The sequence below is a fragment of the Bombus pascuorum genome, chromosome 7, assembly GCF_905332965.1.
Source record: "Bombus pascuorum chromosome 7, iyBomPasc1.1, whole genome shotgun sequence".
Lineage (NCBI taxonomy): Eukaryota > Metazoa > Arthropoda > Insecta > Hymenoptera > Apidae > Bombus > Bombus pascuorum.
In genome coordinates, this window is record NC_083494.1 from 6,446,509 (window position 1) to 6,463,438 (window position 16,930).

Sequence of the window (16,930 nt, forward strand, 5' to 3'; positions counted from 1 at the left end):
CGAAGACATGATGCGCAGCCGGCTACTACTAAAGAGGCTACAAAGGACGACCGCCATCCGCACAGCAAGAAGCTACAGGACGGTATCATACGCGACGGCGACCGTGCTGGCCGCGTCCCCCCCCCCCCCTTCGAGCTGCAAGCCCTCGCACTTCGAAGGGTATACGACAAAAGGAAGATCTCACGCCTGGACGGGCGCGCAACGACGCCACCACCCGACAACAGACCACCGTCGAGTACACGGGAAGAAGCCAAACGGGAGACATGGGAGCGATGGCGCTCTCAACTGGTCGAGGAAGACACTACACGGCAACACCGGGCTGTTCGCGCCGTGCTCCCCAACTGGGAAGCATGGAGAGAACAAGGCGGGGTACCGCTGACATTCCGTATGACACAGATGCTCACAGGTCACGGAGTGTTCGGTGAGTACCTACTACGGATCCGGCGGGAGGTGACCTCCATATGTCACCAATGCGAGGAAGAGGAGGATACGGTACAACACACGTGGGAGCGATGCCCGGCATGGGCAGACCAGCGCCGCGTCCTGCAACTCGACATCGGCGAGAACGTAGCCCCAGAAGCGATCGTGAAGGCCATGTTGAGAGGGCACCAGGAATACACCGCCGTCCGCTCCTTCTGCGAGCAAGTGATGCTAGCAAAAGAGCGGGCGGAGAGAGAAAGGAAAAGGAAACGCGACCCAGTAAGAGTGGAGCGACAAAGGATGCCCAGGCGCAACAGGGGGGGGGGGGGGTGGCACCGCCGCCGCCCCAGCCCGAGCGACAAGACTAGGAAAACGGAACACAAGGGATGTGGTCCCCTCCTAGCGGACCAACACAAATATGGACGCCTCCCTCCTGATAAAAAAGGGGAGAACACGACGAGGCGTGCCCCTGGTAGAAATTCGCGAGAGAACCCGGGGCTCCCCTCCAAAACGTAAGGCTGGCCACCGTGGAGTTTTTAGTCGGTAAGAGTCCGACACTACTCGACCGGTGCGATGCAACGGCGAGTGTCCATGAGGATTTCTCCACGTCCAAAAAAAAAAAAAAAAAAAAAAAAAACGTCAGCGACAAAGGGACGTCGCACGGACCGTCTTGCGCGCCGTAACAAAAGGCTTTATCGTATAATTATCGTTTAAATAATGGGCTGTTACGAATTTATAAATTTTAGATGCCTGCAATTGAAGAAGATGTTATGAAAGATATAAAAATAGAAAGTCAGCATGCTGCGTAAAATATAAGAGCCATTGAATAGTTTACGAGGGATTGAAGTTAAGAAATCATTGTTACAAAAGTTATTTCTAATACGAAGGTGGACATTATGACGTATAAATAATTTTCGTGTTGCTAAAGTAGTGGAGACTTCAATTGTAAAGGCTTCAAAATCAAGAAAGTCTTTTTTTAATGGAATGTTATTCGGCTGAAAGAACTCCAGTGGCATACCTTAAAAAGTCTGCGTTACGTTCAGATCTTCAGATCTTCCTTTGTTAATATCGAAGAACAAACGCAAATTCGAAGGAGCCGACCAAGTGTCACAGACGGACAAACAGCGTGTAACTTTAAAATAATTTAAGATCCAAGTTGAGTGCGATGAATGACGCTATGAAAACTATTCTATGCATTCGTGGCGTGCCAAGAATTGTATCACTCGAAGTCCAAAAGCGATTAATCTCACCATTAGTGTATTAGCAGAATATTAGGAGCCTTCGCACCAATATCTGTAAGTAAGATTACATGATTACAGATTACATGATCTGCAGCGCGGGATAGTATAATTGCAACAAGACTACAACATTATCATTTCTTTTTTTTTCTCTCTAGAGATTTGATTACATTCAGATATCTCTTTCGCAGAGTTGGATTTCTTCGGTTACAATGTTTATTCTTGTGACAGATCTGGCCTAACTTCTCTAGAGGCAGTGCTATCCTTATTGGCGTAAAACGTCAATTTTGCAGCTCATGTGTTAGTTTTAATATCTCACACATTGAACACCAGTTCGTCAGGATTCAATGTTTGTTCAATGTTTACCGTTGTGGTGGCGGTATATTTTTCACCAACATCTTCATGCTACCTTCACTACTACCTTCATGCTATCTGTATGCTAATACCGCATTTATACTATAAATTTACCGACAATTGAGGTTGATGATCTGTATTCAGTTGGCTGCATATTTATGTTTATTTATATTACATATATTTCTATTCGGCGTCTTTAATCCTCTTAGTTTCACATCAAGTGAATCCGTGACCATCTCTATTCTGGGATGCAGTCAGCATACGGCAACATCTATACTTTTGTGGTCCGACATGGATCGGATCTCCATGGAATTCTCCCAATTGTTTTTAAACGTAGCTTCGTATTATTCCGCGTGCTTTGCAGCATATTTAACAACTCGTTGACGACAGGAATTCTTCTGAATACTTGGAAGACTAATACAATTACTTCTACATATAAATCTGGCGATGCGGTGAACTGTAAACCGGTCTGCATCATCGATGTAATGCCAAAGTTATTCGAAAGCGTAGTTGTTGACATTGCTAAACTTCATGTCACGTCTCTGATCTGTAACGAGCAACGTGGCTTTACGCCAGCCTTATCTACAGTAACTAATCTCTCTATTTACCGTAATTTTGTCTCAACCAGTCTAGAGAATAACCAAGTGGACAGAGTGTACAGCTTTTTTAAAAAGACTTTTCACACAGTACTACACAATATTATGAGTTCAAAATTGTTGCACTGGGTTCTTGTAATCAATCGCTTTCTTGGTTGACAAGTTACTTTAGCGACCATAAACAGGTTCTTCACGTCGGTCGTTACTCAAGTATCTTTTCAGGGTTCACTTCTTAATCCCTTGTACATCATTTCATGACTTGCGTTTCGCCTCAACTGAACCTTGACATCTTTGATAATTTGTGCGGAACAAACGGTACATCGCTCACTTTAGACAAATATTACTTGGTGACACTGTCATTTCCCAGCCTTCGAAATTGAACAATTTGGGTGTCCGCTACAGCACTGTTAAATTTCCTACTTCACGGACAGCGTGTAGTTGGCGAGACCTCTAAAAGAATCGGGCTTGTGAAGCGTTGTACAGTGAACTTTAAAAGCTTGCAATCTATCAAAATGCTATATTGATTTTTCGCATGACCTTGTCTAGAATATACATTTGTCATTCCATTTCGTCATCCGATCACGTATGAACAGTCAATCGAGAGAGTCCAGCATATCTTCTTCAAACTTGCAGCATTGAATCTGAGTCCGGAAATGGTCATAGCAGATCACGATTATTCCCCATCATGAAAAAAATTAACATGCGATCTCTTGAGTCATGGAGAATTACTGACCCTTAAATGCTGACCTGATGTTCGTATTCCAGTTGATGAATGACTTTGTGAGTTGTTGGCAACTTCCATCAAAGATACATTTTTATTAAACGAACTTCGAGGTCGCTGAGATTTACGCGTGCCTTACATCCAATTTGTTATTCTTCTATATTAGGTAACTCTTACCTTCTAAATCATATCTGTATTAAAGCGAATATGTTCTATGCATATTTAAATCATTACGCACGTGATATTTTCTATTTCTAAAAATTAAAAATTAAAATGTTCCTGCCAGTGTAATTTTATGTATTTTTACTATAAATCTTTCAACTGCTTGCATACAGATATATAGCGTTTGTACACTAATGGGAGTTTGTCCCGTTTATAATAGTACTAGAGATAAATAAATTCGTATGTTCTACGTTTCTTTATACGTAACATAATAACGTTCTTAGGATGAATCCCATCATCCACTACATATCGTTTCATCCATATCTCATAATGTTCCCACTAATGCGAAATAACTTTTGTAAAAACATTTCTGTGATAACATTAATCCCTCCTGAGATACTTCACCATTCTTACTTCAACGTAATATCGTTTACGATATCTACCACTATCTTCTGTATCATTTGAAAAAGGAACCTTTAGAAACGCTTATATAGAGGATTTACGAACATCTTTTTAATGTTTTTGATTTGACATGAACACATGGGCTTTCATCATGGATAGATGGATATGGCATACAGAATTACTTACATATATCATATCGGTAACAGTCCGCTATTTAAACGGTATGTTTAACATTAAGAATTACAGGTATTTTAAGAATTACAATTCTACAACTTTAATGAATGGGGTTTCAATAACACTAACTTTAACGTGTACCCAATTTATAATCAATGCAAACATAGTAAGAAGGCAACGCCGTTATCTGATACGTGGAAACCTATTGCCTGTTTCGCTCACACCTGCAAGTGAACAAACGATAGGAAACAATTACATATCGAAATAAATAATATGGACATTTCACATCCGAATGTAACAAGTAATTTTCAGTTAGCACTAAAATGTACCGCAAATCATTCGGCAAGGTTAATGGAGATTTTAAAGGAACGCAGAGCGATTGTTTGATTTTTCCATCGGTCTATATCTACCGAAAAAAAAAATTAAAAGCGCACCAGATACTATATTATCCTCATCGACCATTATCCATCATGCTTCTGCGATAGGAGTTGCAGAGAATGGCTGAAGCAGACGTAAAAACAAGAAATGATTGGTTCAAACAAAATTGACCAACGATGGATCACTTGGAACGAATACTCGCGGATTTGAGCGTTCGCATGCGTGGACACCGACGTATGTATATGCATGATCCACACATGGGGCGATCAACTATTGATTCTGATGTTCGATCTCACGAAGTGCGACATGTGGACGAACTCACCTACCTTAATGGTTTCGAACAACCTGTATGTGATACATACGGCACGACATCCGCCAATGCATCACCAACATAATGCAGGAGTCGCAGAAAATATTAAAAGCGAATGTTATCAAAGAGAACGAATCCGCTTGGGTTACGCCATTCCAATCAAAGAAGGCCTAAGGAGTACGAGTTTGCATTGATTGCAGGAAATTAATCAGCGTGGGAACGGGTTACGTATGCGGGAATTCCTTTGTGTTTTTCGATTTTTAAACGTGATAAATATGGAAAATGGAAGAAGGAATTCTGAATTGGATAGTGCATTTTTTCGATGGTCTACATAACAGCGTGTCATGGGCACGCCAATTTGCGGCGCCATTATGAGAAAAAGTTTTGCATCTCAATAAAACAAATGGAATGCAATAAAGATTTAAGGCTAGCAGAAGTTTAAAGCACGAAAGGATGTCAAACATTTATGTTAAAAATCTCTCTGCAAAATAAGACAGTGCTAAAGCATTCGAGAAAACTTCGTATACGCCGTTCGAAAATACAAGTGATGGTAAATCGACCATATCTGGGGCGCTTATTTCAACGGTATAGAGACTGATTCGAAGAATGAAGGCAACACCGTTATCTTATAACGCAAACCTATTGCCTCTTTCGCTCACATTTGCAAGTGAACAAACGATACGAAACAATTACGTATCGAAATAAATAATATGGACATTTCACATCCGAATGTAACAAATTATTTTTAGTTGGCAATAAAATGTGTGGCAAATCATTCAGCAAGGTTAATGGAAATTTTAAAGAAACGCAGAGCAATTGTTCGATTTTTCCATCGGTCTATATCCACCGAAAAAAATTGAAGGCGCATACTATATTATCCTCATCGCACGCCTCTAAAATTAATTGGTGATATGAACTGATTGGTGATGGTAATTGTTAATTGGTGATGGAATTCTTAGCGCCATGTAATATATCGCTTACTGGCATGTGACGAGCCTTGAATACAGTTTCACAGAAACAGCGAATGCCTGACACAATAAACAGTCACGAGTGGTCTATCATCTAAGAATATTGCAATGCATTAAAAAATATCGAAAACTTCATTGAAGTCCAAGAAGAACTAGGAGCATTACTCTCCAAACAAATAGAATGTATAGATTTTATAAATGTAAAGAGACGTTCAATTAGAAAATCGCCTTAAGAAAATTAAAATCTATAATTTTTTTTAAAGATATAGATCCGAAAAACACCGCTCCTGCATCTGTTGTCTGATAATAAAGCATGTTACATTCAACTGCAATGTAAATTACATCAGTCACAAGAGGTCACACAACCGAAGAGAGTGTCCGCACTTTATAAGACCAGGTATCTCGTTCAGTGCTGTAATAAACGGCAAAAACAGGATAGAAGTATCAATAGAAGTATCAATATCAACTCCCGGCAGTTGGTTAGCTAGGATATGATAGTAAGGCAAGTATGATAATTAAGAAAGGACAAATGAAAGGAGTTGCAGACTAAATCCATTTTCAGCTTGATGAAACCGAAATTAAATAAACGATAGTAATAATCATAACACTTCCGTAGAGTAAACTATACAAAACTCCATAATAGAGCAGGTAAAAGAAAATAATAGAATCAACGATATCCATTCAAATGTCGCGACTAAACAAACGTATAGAATCAAACTCGAACAAATTCAACATTACAGCGGAAATACTCGATATAGGATTTTAACTGGCGGGTAAAAATAATAGAGAACAATATAACATCGTAGGAAAAACCTAGTGCAGCAAACATTGTAAAAATGTTTAGATAAATATAACCCACATATGGTCTTTCTTTGTGGGCCCAAATTAACCGCGAGATACTAGATTAGTTTTAAATGTTACAAGTTTATATATGGACCGGCGAGCCGAGTGCTAAATAAACTGAGAGGATTTGAATACAGATAAAAAATATTATTAAACGCGAAACCGTCTAGCTACGCGGAATCAAAGCAACAACATTCGAAATCAGCATTGTGTAAATCAAAATACAGAATGATAACAAGTTATAATCGATAGCAGTGTATGCAACTAACAGTTGCAAGAAAGAATTCATGAATGAATTCAAAATAGCCTCCCAGAAACTTGAGCTGCATAAACCGAATAATTTGAACGTCAAACACGAAACATGGAACAATCGAATACACAATCATAAAGGAGACGCGCTTTACAATAAAATTTTTAAAATTGATTATTAAAATTGATAAAATTTTTATTTCGTTTGCAGTTATTAACTTTCTGAGCAAATGAAACTTACGACTCGAGTGACGACAATGACTTCGTCCAATTCACATCTTTGGAAAGTTTTCCTATCCTCATTTACAATAATCGTTTCTGGAAATTTGAAAGCGCCGTAGCTTACCGCTCCCTATCGATTCCTTAGAAAATCGGGAACGGAAAGTATTTGTATACTACAATGAATTCCAATGATCCCAGGGGAGAGAAACGAGACGGAGAGACGTGACGATTTATTCTACCGCATGCAAACTTCATCAGTCGAATCAATTACTATTGAGTCGTAAAATTCTCTTCAAGACTACGTTGAATACAGCGAAATTGTCTCCCATTCTTACTGATATCATGATGTCTATCAAAAAGTAATATATCCACCTTCCCCTATCCATAACCGGGCACCCAAGCATTCTTTATTTCCCCATGGAATTGGTCTTGTGAATTACATCGTTTCGCCGTCGCTTCTTCCTCTGAAAGAAAGACGTCCTTTTCTATTCTGGGTACTTAGCAACCGGCGCGACCTTCAGACAACTTGCTTTTTCGTTTAGGATATCGAAAAGTGCAATTTCGGTCGTCGTGATTAAAGTCTGTGTTGCCATACCGAAGACACTACAAAGCGAGCGCTATTTTAATATATTACTATTATTATATATTATATATATTTAATATATTTAATATTTAATTAATTACAGAATAGCAAGCAATCTATCAATGGTATCGTACACATTGTTTCACACACACTGGAAGCGGACGTGGAGTCGTTTGTAGTCTCCGACGAATATACGATCATGTGAAAAAGGCTAAAGGTGGCAATCACTTAATATTCGTGTTTCGTTACTATTAGTACATCTAGACAATTACAAGATTTGTTTATTATCAGAAAATTAAAGGATTTGTTTAAACAAATGGGGAGAACATCTTCAGCATTCAGTATAGATGTAGATCAAATTATGGGTCCTTATCAAGGCCAGCAAATTTTAAAACTATACCTATAAAGATCAAGCTTGTTTATATTTATCAAGCATACATTGTAAGAAGGACATTAACGACAATTTTAAGTAAATCGTTAGCGACAATGTATCAAAGTTGAAAGCTTCGTCACAATGTAATCTATTATGAAATACGATAATTTTCGTAACGAATTTTCAGCTCGTGAAATGTGTAAAAAGTGCTCCGCTATAATAAGCAAGAAAATTAATAGAAAACGTAACAGTACGTTGCAGTCATTGGACAGTTATGAGGGACTCTTAAAAAAATGAATTTTAAGACAGTAGAGAAAGAAAAAAGCCGTAATAAGTGAGAAAAATATGTAAACCCATTTGGCGTTTGCCAAAAAAAAGTATATATATATATAGATAAAACTGTAGAAATTTTTAAGAAAAGTGTAAAAGATTTTAATGATTTCTTAGTACCCTGCAAAACTTAACGATTTGAGCAACTTTTTCCTATACATGAAAGTATCGAACGACTATAGTTTTCAACAAATTCGCAAAAATTATCGTACTACTACTACAAATTCTACCAACAATTGTACATCCACGGTAGCGAGCGCGTTTGCATTGGTTGCCAATTATCGAATAGGATGACCTAGTCGAAACCTGATCTTTATCCTCTGAGAGAGGACACACATCCTAATCTCTTATCATGTGCGAATATAATTAGTATTCCGTAGACAGACGAGCTCGGGATTTCTGAGATTATTCGCTACAGTCGATTGACGGAAATATCAGACATGAGTCAAGAAGATAGTGAACCGATTAAGTCTGCAAAATTACAATCGCTACCGTCTGTCCGGGCTGCTTACGATGCAGAGGCGTCCAATAATGGTATCATAGTACAAACCTCTTCTACACTCAACAATGAACTCAAACAATGGAACAGAATCCTCATATAAAAAATGATTATCTTATCGACCTCATCCTAGTCTCTGCAGAATAATTTGAATCGTAAGAATTTTGGTTCCATAGAAGCTGTTGACAATTACCTCAAGACCTTCTTTGAAAAGAATCCACCGACTTGCAAAAATAGAAAATAGTTGTGGAAAATAAATAATTTTATTAATTACCTACATTTCCGGGAATTATTTTCCAACGTAGTAGGAACTGCGTAATAAAACTATATCACCGTAAAACGTAATTCTCTATGTAGTATTTATACCTATATTATAATAGGATAAATATTACTTGACTTTAGCAAACTAAGTGCATAAATACATAATGTTTATGTAAATACAGAACATTTTGTGTCTTTTTCTATATCTAACAAATATTACACATGTTTCAGTTCATTTTATTATAAACAGGAAAGTAGAAGTCGACGACTTCTTATATTTTTCAAACGTAAACCGAGCGTCCCACGCTGGCAACCCTTTCTCCATTCTTTCCACGAACTACCGTGATAACGTTACATAACTGGCGCCCAACTAAAGACCCGCGAAATCCGCCAATACGAAAGAGAGTATGAGAGCTAAACCGCGGGAACCAACCGCACCTACACGGATCAGCCCGAGAAGAGTTATAGCTATCCAGATGACGGAAGAGCAACTCTCCAGATTTCAATCCGAAAACCGGAATCAGCAAGGGAGCTTTGCGCAATACAAAAGAAAATTCGCGTCACTGTGGAAGAATTTATCAATAGCGTAGCAGTATACGAAGATATCGGAAATATTAGCGGAGAGAACTCCCTACGAGGCTTGCAGCTCCTACTGTAAGGAGAAATCACAATCTGGTGGCAAGGCGCCAAGAAGGAAGTCGACGAGTGAAACAAGGCGTCTTCGAACCGCATTCGTACCAAGGAACGAAGCCTACCAGACTTACATGAAGTTTTTCGGCACAAAACAATATATTTCCACACCGATGGACAGTTTTGTCGCGAGAAAACGAGCAGCATTGGCACAGCTGAAGTACAGTCACTCCGAGGAACTGAGTTAAATATGATCTACAACCTCATAAGACTAACCATCAAGGAGAAGATTCCCAGGACCACTTTCGCATGACTTTCACAAAACGGATATTAAATGGGCTACATTTTTTATGGTAATGATCACAACAGCGATGTATGAGAAATCATTCATCAATTTATTTCATTGATTCAAGAGAACAAAAAGTATCGCTATATACAGCCGGATGGGACACTAATGCACACGGCTTGGCATCAATAACAACGGAGATGGTTAGATAATTCTTTGAAAATAGGATTACCTCCCAAGGAAAAATGGAATTCGTGTCTTACATCTCTGGATTTCTTATTTCGGAGAAAATAGCGTGAAAATGACTACGTGAAATCGTGCTCGCTCTCCATATGGGGATGCACTAATTACAAGAAATAGTAACTAGAAGATTGTTCTAGATAAAATCAATCCTACCTCTGAATATAGAAATAACAACAATATTGAACATAATGTTCGTAAGAACAGATAACGCACTATTAATCATTTAAAAATAAACATAGAAAAGTATAAAAAGAAAATATAGAAAAATTTTCTCAGCATTGTTTCTTTTGAGCATGATTATGCAGGATCCAACGAATGGTCATATCGCAAATATAGCGCCGAAATAATCTCTTATGTATGCAATTGGTTACATAGTTAGAGCAATGAAAAAGAAATTAACTGTGTGCTACAGTTAGAGAATGATGGAATTTCATCTAAACTGATAAGGATAAAAAATCGAATACTTTTTTTTAGAACTAATAAGGAAAATGAAAATTCTCAAAATAGGAGGAGTCATTACAATTTGTAAAACCGCGGGAAAGGTTTCAAGGAGCACTCAAAATTTATCTTACATTAAATATGTACTCGAAAAGTTAATGATTCATGCCAATCCAATCTGCAAGCAAATGGATGTTCGAACGCCATTTTTAAAGTTAAGTCTAAGGTATACGTTTGCCCTCCTGATAATTACAAAATCAAAACAAACGAAGTATGTTTTCTTACAGAGAAAGTCCACATGATTGGCACGACTGCTATCATTTTCACGACTTCATATATAAACTATAGTATATATAATAATTACAAAATTTCAAAATTTAAAAGATGGAACTGTGATTATTATTTCTATATAGAAGAAATATATAGAAATAAGATTTCCATAATTTTATATGTAGATGATCTATTGATTTCTAGTACTAATATAAAAACTATAAAAAAATTAAGTTAATGTTAAGTTAATGATTTATGTCTAGTAAATCAATGTTTAGGAATTGTAGTGGGATATTATAAAGATGAAATGAAAATACTTTTAAGTCAGAAAAATTACATAAAAGGCTGTACTGAAAAATATGCAGTTAGAATTCAAAAATTATGATACTCATATGGGAATAAATTTAAAACTAGAACCCAAACAGAAAGTATAGATAAACAACTGAAGCCTATACAGAAATTCAATTGAAACTTCATTATGTGTATGTAGGAAATGAAACTTACCTGGATATATCCTTCCTAGTAAATTATTTAAGTCATCAGAACAGTTAAAGCAGTACACACTACAAATATTCATTACGTGTTCTTAAATATTTGTCTTACACTAGCTCTATAAAATTAAGGTATAATTCAAGTTATAATGAAGAAATGGATGCTTATGTAAACACTGACTGACATTGAAGCGTGGGCAGCAGGTATAGTTGACAAAAAATCCACAAAAGGAATATTTGTTTGTGTATTTGGAAATACAGATTTATGGAGGTCGTAGAAACAAAAGACTATCTCCAGAGATTCAACTGATACTGAATACTATGCTTTAGTCAATAGCACAGATTTTGTCTACTAAAGAAATTTTTAATGTAAATGTGAAAGGGCTTATAAATATCTGTGAGGATAATATTAGAGCAATAGCTAACAATGGGGGGAAATTTTTCTAAACATTCTGAACATATAAGTATCAGTTATCACTCTATTTCTGATTATAAGAAAGAAGAAGAAGATTATAAGAAATCTCTACTGATGACCAAATTGCAGACATGCTTATTAAATCGTTATAAAATTTCAAAACTTCAGAAATTCTAGGACTAGATAACGTGTAAAGATGTTCATAAGATTATAAATATAAAATCAAGAAGGTGTGTTGGAAATACATATGATTTATGCATTTGATAGTTTTATTATTAATTTAAAATAAGACAATCTGTAATCTAAGCAGAGTGTGTATGGTTTCTGATACATAAAAAGTTAGACTATTGGATTGCTGTGCAGATGCTGAAGAATAAACATAGTGTGTGCTTTAGTATATTCTGAATAAATTGAGCAAAACTACATAATTAACTTTATTTCATTATTAATAAATTAGTTGTGTGATTCTTTTATTGTGTGTAATTTTTCCAAATATCCTTGATTACATTAGCAGTAATAATTGAACATGTTCCCAATTATGGTATATTATATCATTTACAAAAATTGATTAAATTAGTAGCATTATAATTTTAAAGTACAGAAAATAACGTTTTATAAAAAAATGGGTAAACCTAACTTTTTACGATTAACCGAAGTTTATAATATTTCTAAAAGTAACTTTATTTAAATATATATCAGTATATACTAAACAACGATATGTATTTATTTTTGAGTTATATAAATTTAAAAAATGATTAATTCTTTTTAAATTTATCAAGAATATGTACATTTAAATTTCATGGAAAATTAAAAGAAGAAACATTGTTTACATGAACATGGCACAACCCATTGAATATTGAAGAATCTCACGTTATTCACGATCAGAAAAAGGAATCAGTTATGCCATCAACGAAGATATACTTTCAAAGAAAGGACGCCTACCTATGTATACATAGAAATCACCGTGCTTGTGCGAGTTGTGCGCCTATTTATCGCTGGTCGATAGTGTCGCCATCATCGAAGTAGTCGCTACTGTCGCCATGCGTCAACAATCTGTATTTGATAATGTTCACTAAATTTTAACATTCTTTTTGCAATCTTCAGTAAGTGATTCTCGTACTCTATTATAACTTAAACACGAATCTGCAAAGCATATCTTCCTGAGAATCTCAGTTTCTGCAAAAACCAATTTTGGGAAAAATTGCAAATTTTCAAATTTGAAGGTGTTTTGTGGATCTTTACGATAACAACCAATGAAATAACATATTTTATTATTGCACTATAATCATTTAAATGTGTTTAAATTATAATCAAAGTGAAAGAGATACCTGAAACGCAGCATGTTTTGCTTACATATTCCAATTTATCTCAAAAACTGAAAATCTGGGAGAAAATCTAACCATATCACGTGAGAAGGCAGACACTTTTGCTAAGGAAAGCGTCGGGAAGAATTTAGGTTCATGTTTTGATTTCAACGTAAAGCGAAATAATTTGCCAAAATACGTGGCGATGGAAACGATACTCAATGTTTGTGGTTGCCTTGTCAGTTACTCAACACAACGGAACCAGTAAACGCGTGCGACCTTTAGTCACCGCTACGTGTTTTGCCAAAATTTTTCGCTTTTACATTGGAATTAGAACATAACCTTTTAGCTTTTCTTGGTGTTTTCCTTTAGCAAAAATGCCTGCTCTATCGCGTGCTAAGGTGAGATTTTCTCCTAGACCTTTAGTTTTTTAAATAAACTGAGAAATGTAAGCAAAGGAAGGTTTTAGGTGTTCCTTTCGCTTTGATCATTATTTAAATATGTTTAGATGCTTATAACGCAATAGCAAAATATATCATTTTATTCGGGACAGTACATAAAACCTTTTCATCTTAACAGCAACTCGATGGCTGCTACTATAAAAGCACAAAACATTTCCAAAGTCGAAAATTTGCAATGTTTTTCAAAATTAATTTGTCCGAAAACTATGAATTCCAGGAAAAAACGGTTTACAGATTCGTGTTTAGCTTAAAATTAAATACGTGTTGGACAAATCGGTTTCAACATACATTTGAAAATCAATATTTCGAATTTACAGTTTTCGTATGTGTAAATCGATATAAACTGATTTAGATTTTATACGGAAAATTTACCAATATATAAGTGAACTTGCAAGAAAATGCCGTCGTTACCGTTTTTCTATGGAACTTGTTTTAACTGTTTCGTTTATACATATAATGTATAGGAAAAATAAAAAAAATTAGTCAAACTAGATTCTAATCGGAAAGAAACGATTTTGTTTTTTTTATTGAAAATCAATCAAACTATGTACAATATTTTCTTCTTAATTTTCATCTTTTAAAGTATTCGCTTATTAATTTTGGTTGGCATACCTCGTATTAACAATTCAGCACCGATGCCTGCTGACACCTCACTATTCGCTTCATGTCTTAACACTACGAATAGCAGGTCTGGACTAACGTCCTACTAAGTAAGGTCTATCGATATAAACCGAAAATTCTATTGCGAAGTAAACACCTTGCCTTTGCCTACAACAGTGGTTCTCAAATTTTTTTTAGTCACGGCGCATTTTATGGAAGGTATAGATATCTTGGTGTTCTTTATATACAAACTTTAAAATTTGTGTGTGATTAAAAAAAAAAAAAGAAAAAAGAAAATAAAGCCTTGCTCTTTTACAGCTCATCTATAATTTTACGTCAGGGCGCAACTTTTGAGAATGACTGCTCTACAAGATTAATTTGCTTCAAGATCTATTTCTTATGATGTTGTTATTCTAAAAATATCGTTTGCTATGACTTTTGAATATTCAAAACTTGTGCTTTTTAAAACAATAATCAAGGAAATAACAATGATAATTTTTATTATTTCAAATTTTATTTAAAAATAAATAGTACTCTCCTTGAGAATTTTTCTGTAATTGGTTCAGTTGCTATATTTATTACTGTCAATTTTTCGTTTAAACGATTTTCGTAAATTTTAGTTACTATAAATACTAACAAGTAATAATCAGCAGCGGAATGACGGGTTCAAAACGGCTCGATGATTTCAATATTAGACTGGCCTAAAAAATTACTAAAAGTATATGCTGCATTATCGATTTACAAAGAAACAATCTGAATAATAATTGTAGCAATCGCACTAACATGTTAGCTTGTGAGAAGGCAATACCTTTTTCGCAAATTTGTCTTAATAACTCATTTCATATGTAATGTATTTGTCCATCTGCAATTAAAATTTTAAGTATGAATCTACATTTACAATTATATGCAAATATGAAATTTTTTAACATATAAGATATATATGTTTTATAATATATATTTTATAATATATATTTTCCTTTGCGTGACACACAAATGTATTGTGTATATATATATATATATACCATGAATATGTGACCAGAAATTTATCCGGACACAACCGGGAGACTTTCTCGAGACAAATCCTCGGCGTGAGATATATATTGCATTGACGTAACTCGATCTGATATCGAAAAATATAATTTTCTTTATTTTTTGTTATATTGTTACGAGATGATCTTAAACGAATCACTGAGAATCGTACGGTTAAAATAATATCAAACACGTTTACATTTGTATTAATTTTGGTATTAATTGTAAGTTAAACGGGCAATGTTTAATTGACGAAGTGGAAGATTTTGAAAAAATCACATAATACATATACATACATAACGTACTGTATTTGTAGCATTTAATAATAATAATGACAATAAATATAAAGAAATAAAGATAAGCAATTGTAAATAAATTGAAAATATTTAAATTATATTTTATCATTATAGATATCTATCAAAATCTTCGTATGGAATGCAATATAATCAGGTTCTTTGTCAGGAACTACTTTTTCATTTTATAAAACATGTGGACTATTTCTTTGTCCTCTATTTCACTTACTAGTTTCGTGTTTGTTATTTCTTTTGATGATTCCATTGTATTCTGTATAATAAACTCTTCTTTTTCGCATTCCGTAATTCACTCTGTTATCTCTTTTGAATTTAAAATTTCATTTTCACAAATTTGGTCTTGAGTTTCGATCCTTGGACCCGCTTCGAAATTTTCACACGAGGATTGAATTTCAAAAATTTTCTCTATACATCTTTAATACTTCTCGGTATTACGTCGTTCCATGATTTTGCAATAAAATCTATACAATCTTTAATATCACAGATGAGAAAAAATTCATATGTAATGCCCTCGGACTGACATATCCGTGAAAAAAAGCAGCGGTAATTTATGTGTACTTGTGAAATTGGCACAAAATGCCACAGTTACATGATCTTTTTCCACTTTATTGCCATCCATCCATCGTTCACCTCGATGGGTTAACGTTTTCTATGCAAGAGCTTCCCAGATTAAGCTTGTTTCGTCCATGTTATAAATATCGTCTTCCTTAAGATCTTCGTTATGCAAAATTTCTGTTAATTGTTCAATGAAGTTATGTGTCACTAATTCATCAGGATCAGCTCTCCATGTTTGGATACTTGACGTATTCCGTATCTGGCTTTAAAATGCTAGAACCATTCTTGACTGGCCGTAAAATTTGATGAACTGCCAAATTCATTTTCAAGCTCTTTCGCCTTTTCCCGTAGTAATGCATTTGGTACGATATCTGCTAACGCTCGCCTTGCTAAGAACCATGTGTATAATCGGGCTTCCAGTCGATTGTTGCTTCTTCTCACGGTTCTTTGACTTATACCATATTCAATAGCAAGATCATCGATACTTAAACACTCTTCTAACTTCTGCAGAATTTGTAAACATTTTCCCATAGTCACTGTGTATCTTTTCCCTGAAGATGCCATTATGAAATCTTTTTTCACTTTGACAATGTTTGAAAGTCATAAAAATTTTTTACTGGCACAAAGAACTCTTTATAATGTATTGATAAATGTTTTTAAAGGTACCACAGCATTGACAACGAATATTACGTCACAAATGTTATGGTTTCGGACGACGAATTCTGTGGATGATGATAAGGATACTCTGGAAAAATTTGGCAACAAAATGTAAAAAGTGATCAATCTTTTGCTAAGAGAATTAAGTTAAATATGT